This window comes from Marmota marmota, unplaced genomic scaffold, assembly GCF_001458135.2.
Source record: "Marmota marmota marmota unplaced genomic scaffold, marMar, whole genome shotgun sequence".
NCBI classification, from domain to species: Eukaryota; Metazoa; Chordata; class Mammalia; order Rodentia; family Sciuridae; genus Marmota; species Marmota marmota.
The window spans coordinates 42,498,697-42,506,239 of NW_026000082.1; the positions used below are offsets into that span (position 1 = coordinate 42,498,697).

Here is a 7,543-nt window from a genome sequence, read left to right on the forward strand (position 1 = left end):
TTTCTTTTCCCAAACACAAAAGGTTGGGGAAAAAAGCAAACACCATGTTTTTTAATCTCACTGACAGGTTCCTCTAGTCCTCTCAGTATTAAAAGCTTCATAATTTTGCAGTGCTTCGTTTGGCTGCTGTAATCAATTTATCCAAATCGGAATGTGTTTTTCTTCACGTTTTTAGCATACCATTAGTCTTTACAAAGTAACGTTTTCCTGTTGTGAAAGTTTGCAGTTTGTATTCCTTCTCTTTCTTCCCATTACTGGGTATTGAAAGCAGGATGCTTTGCCCCTGAGCTAAATCCTCAGTCTTTTATTTTATTAATTTTAAGGCAGGATAAACTGAAGGCTGTCCTCGAATGAACCTCTGGGACTTCGGGTACAGGACACCGTACTGGGCTGCAGTTTGTATCCTTGGTGATTATTACTGTTACTGGCAGCCCAGCCAGAGAACCTCCCTGGATCCTGGCTGGTGGAATTTGGCATCCTGCCTGCGTGAGAAATACGCAAATGATGTAAAAAGGAAGAATGAATTTTATGCAGTTTGACCTAATTGGGGAGAAGCAGCTGGATTGTTTCTCTGCCTGTGGCGCAGAAGCTGTTAGGATTTATAGAAACAAAAAGCCAAGTGATTTACATATGTTAATTTAGCCAGGTGGTGCTAGCCTGAGAATCCCGAAGCTTCCTGATGCCCAGCCAGGCCACCATGGGTGGTGTTTTCAGTTTTCATTCTCAACCTGGGGAAATTCAGGATTCAGAAAAGCAGTTATCAGGAAGTTGCTTTGAATTTTAAAGGGACTGTTTCATTGTGAGTCGCAATCATGTGTTGTTACTGGTCGTTACTTAGAAGTTAAAAGTGTCATGTTTACTAATTCAGTTTCACAACTTCCTGTCTCTGAAATTTTGTTCATCTTTAGATCTACCCTCAGTCCATTGTTCTTATCATTGCTCATGGTAAAATGCTTCTTCCAAAGTTGATTTCTAGTTGTGAACTGATTGGGTGTTTGATTCATAAAGCTAGATTTCTTATTGTCCCTGTGTGGATATTCCATTTGCAGCTCAAATTTTCTGTTTGAAACTCATCTTATACTGTTAACTGCTTCACCATCTTCATGGAAAAAGAGGATGTTGTCTTGTTCATTCTCTGGGACTGTGTTTCTTTGTAATGCATTCTCCTGAGAACCCTTTTTTTTTATTTTTAGAATTTTTTTAATATTTATTTTTTAGTTTTCGGTGGACACAACATCTTATTTTTATGTGGTGCTGAGGACCGAACCCAGTGCCCCGCGCATGCCAGGCGAGCTCGTTACCGCTTGAGCCACATCCCCAGCCCCGAGAAGCCTTTTTTTAAAAAAATATTTTTTAGTATTGATGGACCTGTATTTTATTCATTTATTTATATATGGTGCTGAGAATTGAACCCAGTGCCTCACACATATGAGGCAAGCACTCTACCACTGAGCCACAACCCCAGCCCCAAGAACCCACTTTTAAATTTTTGTTATTTTGGTCCTAGGGATTGAACTTCACCACTGAGCTATGTGTTGCTAAGGCTGCCCTCAAACTTGTGATCCTCCTGCCTCAGCCTCCTGAGTTGCTGGGATTACAACTGGGGTGTGCCACTGTGCTCTGCTAGAACCCATTCTTTTTTTTGGGAGGGGGATACCAGGGTTTGAACTAAGGGGCACTCGACCACTGAGCCACATCCCCAGCCCTATTTTGTATTTTATTTTTAGACAGGATCTCACTGAGATGCTTAGCACCTCGATATTGCTGAGGTTGACATGGAACTCACGATCCTCCTGTCTCAGCCTCCCAAGGTGCTGGGATTAACAGGTGTGCGCCACCGTACCCGGGGCTCCTAGAACCCATTCTTTGAACTGAATTATCCTAAGTCTTGGTGACAGCAAGGTGGATGAAACCATCAAACATAAACTAAGTCTTATTCTGGAGGTGTGGTTTGTTTTTCCCAAATGCAACCAACTCCCAGTACTTTTAGGCTTTGTAGTTATAGCATAATACCACCAGAGGGAGATAGTTCCTTACTGTTGTGCTCCATGGCAGTGTGCCTTATGGAAGGCATTAGCAGGACATTTCTGGGGCAGAATTTTCAGAGACCAAAAGATCTAACCTTTGGAAATCATATGAGTTTGCTACAAAGGAAATAGATTTTGTTCCACCAAATGGGAAATCAGAAAGCCATCCCTAGATAAACATAGAGACCCTGGCAACCTTGGGCAAGTTCTTTTTTTTTTTTAATATTTATTTTTCAGTTTTCGGTGAACACAGCATCTTTATTTTTATGTGGTGCTGAGGATTGAACCCAGTGCCCTGCGCATGCCAGGCGAATGCGCCATCGCTTGAGGCACATCCCCAGCCCTTGGGCAAGTTGTTTACCCTCTTGATCTGTTTGGTTACTTGTTAAGTGAGGGCATGAGAATCAATAAACAAATAAAATTGGAATGTAGAGGCAGTTTTGTCCTCTCAGAAAGTTAAGAGAGTGACATACACATATATAGGCAGAGACCCTAAGCCATCGACTCCTGTTTCTTGTGTAGTATGTCCAAGACATGATTCATGTTTGGCTTGTATGTTGGAAACATGCACCCAGCAGGCACCTTGGATACACCACATAAAACACTGATATGTGGGGGCTGGGGTTATAGCTTAGTGGTAGAGCGCTTCCCTAGCATGTGTGAGGCACTGGGTCCGATCCTTAGCACCACATAATAAATAAATAAATAAATAGTATTATGTCCATCTACAACTAAAAAAAATATTGAAAAAAACCCCACTGATACGTGATGGGGATACAAACACAAAAGTCATAGTGAGAGAACTGTTATGATAGCCAATTTGAGGCTATGTAGACAGTTAAGAAATTAGTGGTAGGGGCTGGGGTTGTGGCTCAGCGGTAGAGCGCTCGCCTAGCATGCACAGGGCCCTAGGTTGTATCATCGGCACCACATAAAACTAAATGTTTGGAATAAATGTATTGTGTTCAACTAAAACTAAAAAATATAAATTTTTTTTTAAAAAAGAAAGAAATTAGTGGTAAAGCAGGGCACAGTGGGAGTGGGTGTGGTTTAGTGGTAGAGCCCTTGGCCTAGCACGCAGGATGTCCTGGATAGGATCCCTCAGCAGCAACACACACAGAGAAGTGGCAGTTTGCTCATATCTAAAATGTACATGCCTTTTGACTAGAAAAAATGAAATGTAGAATTATGGTATAGTCATACAAAGGAATAGAATACAACTGTTAATAAAGTTTAGATGGTCCTAAATGTACTGATATTGACTGAGTTCTAAGAACTACTTGTGTTTTTTTTTTTTTTTCTTTAAAGCAAGGCAGAGTAGTGTGTTTAGCATGCTGCTATTTGTAGGTTTGCTTTATTTGTTTGTTTGTGTGTGTGTGTGTGTGTGTGTGTGTCCGTGAATCTGGAAGGATAAAAAAAAGTTGTAACAGAGCAGTCTTGGTAGAGGGAAGGGGTGACTAGGTAACTTGGGGATCAGTAGCCTGGGGGCCACCCTGAATAGGAGGTGAGCACCCCACCCTTAGCCTTGAGTAACAGGGGTATGGAACTGGATCAAGTGGGCCTTACCTTGCTTTGCAAGGAAGTGCAGCTCTGGGATTGGGCGTCATCCAATGGGACTGGGCTACATCCCTTGTCCCCCCACCCCACCCCATTTGTTGTAACACAATCCCTTGCCTTATTTGGGTGGAATGTCTTCCCCCTAATAAAAACAGGGTTCGGGGTACACTTGCTCTCTTGCTTCCCTTGCTCCTCTAGTTCTCCAGCATGGGAGCTGAACCATCCCTGACCCTCAAAAAAGGTATTTTGTGTTTGTGTGGTCTCTTCATTGCCAGCCCAATTCATGGGGAATGACCCTGAATCCATTGCCCATGTGGGACGTGACACAGTAGGATAAACTTAACCAGCTAATTATTATCATTATTATTTTTTGTGGTGCTGGGGATCAAACCCATGGCCTTGTGCCTGTAAGGTGAGCACTTTAGCAACTGAGCTAAATCCCCAGCCCCAATTATTATTATTATTGTGTGTGGTGCTGGGGTTGGAACGGAGGGCCTTGCACATGCGAGGTAAGTGCTTTAAAACTGAACTATGGGGCTGGGGACATGGCTTAAGTGGTAATGCGCTCGCCTGGGCCTGGCATGCACAGGGCGCTGAGTTCGATCCTCAGCACCACATAAAATAAAAAATAAAGATGTTGTGTCTGCCGAAAACTAAAAAATAAATATTAAAAAAATTCTCTCTCTTTAAAAAAAGAAAAAGAAAAAAAAAAAAAAAAGAACTATGCTCCCAACCCTAACTTCATTTTTATTATGTCTTTTGAATGTCATACTATGTCTATGTATTACTTATTTTAAGTAAGTAAAAATGTACAAAATAAATTTCAGTAATTGATTTTTGAGATCATCTTGTGTGAACTTACTGGAAAGACTCTAGTCCCGCCTTTCATCCCAGCCTCAACCTCTCTCCAGTCCTGTTCCAGTCACCCTTCATACTGCAGAGACTATTCTGAGACAGTTTTCATCACATGTCCTTTCTGCCCCAATTCTCCACAACCTTGGAGGAAAGGTCTAGTCTTCCTCCTGATCATCCAAACTTGACTTCAAGCTTTTTTTTTTTTTTTTTTTTCCCCAGTACGGGGGATTAAATGCAAGGGCACTCTCCCACTCAGCCACATCCCCATCCCTTTTTATTTTTTATTTTGAGGCCTCAAACTTGCTATCCTCCTGGCTCAGCCTCCCGAATGGGATTACAGGCATGTGCCACTGTACCTGGTGCCTGGCCTCAATCTTATTTCCCTAAATTTGTCAGAAGACAGGTTTTGCAGCGTTCAAGAGCACAGGCTTTGAAATCAGACCTGGTTTCAAACCCTGCCTGTGACCATAGTGAGCTATTTGATCCCTAAAAGCCTCAGTTTCCTCATTCATTAAATAAGCACAATAACAGAAACAACATACCAATGATTGGCACCTAATAAAAGTATTCAGTAAGCATCAGCTGTGATTATTATTATTATTATTTTGTACTGGGGATTAAACCCAGAGATGTTTTATCACTGAGCTACATCCCCAGCCCCTCTTTTATTTTGAGGCAGGGTCTCACTAAGTTGCTTAGAGCCTTGCTAAGTTACTGAGGTTGTCTTTGAACTTGTGATCCTCCTAGCTCAGCTCCCCTGGCCATTAGAATTACAGGCATATTGCTACCACATCCAGAAACTGTGATTATTTTTTAAAAATTTGCTTTAGTCAGGTGTAGTGGCACATGCCTATAATCCCAGCAGCTTGGGTGGCTGAGACAGGAGGGTTGCAAGTTCAAAGCCAGTTTCATCAATTTAGGCCCTGAGCAATTGTATTAGAGCCTGTCTCAAAATAAAAAATAAAAGAGGATGGGGCATGTGGCTCATTTGCTAAGTGCCCCTTGGGTTTAATCCCCAGTACCCCCCCCCAAAAAAAGTAATTTGCTTTAATAATAACATTTTCATGCTTAACACAATTTGTAGTTTTTGTTTTGGCTTATTTACTTGTTTATTGTCTCTTTCTACGTATATTGTAGGAGCTTTCATGAGGGAAGAGACCTTGTTTTATTTAAAAATACATACCACAGGGGCTGGTAGAGCACCTGTCTTGCACGTAAGAGGCACTGGGTTCAATCCTCAGCACCACATAAAAATCAGTAAATAAAGATATTGTGTCCATCTACAACTAAAAATATATATATCAAAAAAATACATGCCACATTGTCTGGCACATTGTAGGTATTCACTAAATTTTTGTTTACTGCACGCCTTCTTGTAGTCAAATTCCCTGTTCATTTTTTTCCTTCAACAAATATTTAGTGAGTCCCTACTGTATGCTGGTCTCTATTAGATGTAGGTGATAAAGCAGTGAGCAAAACAGACAAAAATCCCTGCTATCTTTGAACTATGACAGGATGCATCGATCCTTCATTTGAACATGTTGTAACATGCTCTAGCTGTTCCAACCCTGACTGGGCATCAGTATCCCTGGGGAGCTTTAAAAAGTCTATGGCAGTGCTCTGCGACAGGCCCTGGAACCAGAATTTTAAAAATAGTGGTTCCAGTGCTATCGGGGAGAAGGGTTCACAATTCTATGACTTTTTAAAAAACTTTTTTTTTGTTCTTTTGTTCTTTTTTGGTGGTGCTGGGAATTGAACCCAGGGCTTCGGGCATGCTAGGCAAGAGCTATCAGAGCTTAATTGTGCCTCGCTAAATTGCTGAGGCTGGTCCTGAACTTATGATCGTCTTGCCTCAGCTTCAGGAGTTGATTATATTATACACGTCTGCCATCGTGCCCAGTTTAGACTTGGGGCTTTAAATGACATGATTTAAATATCCTTTTTACCAGTTTTAATGAACAATTTTCCCTTTTGTGGTGATAGTTCCTAAATAAAAGCCAGAGTTTTTTGTTTTTGGTACATGATCTCGCTATGTTGCCCAGGTTGGTCTTGAACTCCTGGACTCAAGCGATTCTCTTGCCTTCTGAGTAGCTGGAACCACGGGACTGTACCACCAGAACCTGCAGAACTTGGCTTCTGACCCAGACCTATGTTCCAAAGAATAGCCCAGGAGATCTGCTCTTATCCAGGGCTGTTGCAGGCAGGCAGCCCAAGGTTGCTCCTGTGATAGGCACAGAGCTCCGCATCTCTGGCATATCTTCAGACCACATGCTGCAGGAATAAGTTCCTCAAGGTTGTCACAGGAGCATCAGTTGCACCCTTGGAGGGGGACTTTGGTGGACCCCATCTCCTAGTGATAGTGAGCAGCAGTACAGGGGCCTGGGAATCAGATAGGTCTATTTGAATCTCGTCTCTTCCTGGCCCTGGCTTGCTTCTACTGCTAGGTGATGGCTCTGCACCTTACTTTTCTTATCCGAAAGGTGTAGGTAGTAACGACTCACACATGGTTGGTACAGTTTTGAGACCCTCTGCTTGCTCTGCTTGCCTCCAAAGGTTTCCCTCCCCCAGGTGACATCCAAGGGCACTTCCATGGGCCACAGCCCTCATAGGTTCCCACTGGGACCTCGGGGGCACAACTGAATTAATTTCCTGGTTAAACGTCACAGTTTCAAACCACTGGGAAAACCGCCCTGTTGCCCCAGGCAGCGCAGCGGATATAGGTCAGAGGCCAAATCTCGGGAAGCTTCGCTCCACTAGGTTGCCTTCAAACCTCCGGGAGAAAACCCTTCTCAACATGGCGCCGCCCTGTGGCCGCGCCGCGCCTTTCCGCCGCGTTGACGTGAGTGCGCGCGCGTCCTCCGCGCTGAGTCTCGACGCATGCGCGCTCCGTGCTGTCTTCTCCCGGCCAGAGCAGCAGTAGCGGCGGCGGCGTTTGAGTGGAGGAAGATGGCGGCTCCGGGCGGCTCGGGGTCCCGCCAGCTGTGAGGATACCCGAGCACGGCCAGCGCGACCTGGGGCAGAGCGCCTCTGCTCTGGCCCTGTCCTCGGCTCCCTCCCCACAGTCGCCAGCGGAGAGAACCCGAGAGCGTGGAGCGGGCTGGGCC

General features: G+C 43.9%; 1 protein-coding gene across 1 annotated transcript in view; it reads left to right on the plus strand.

The window, feature by feature from the left end:
- Positions 1-7,543, plus strand: part of Fbxo42 (F-box protein 42) — a 102,509-nt gene that overhangs the window by 2,017 nt on the left and 92,949 nt on the right. The gene's annotated exons all lie outside the window — the stretch shown is intronic.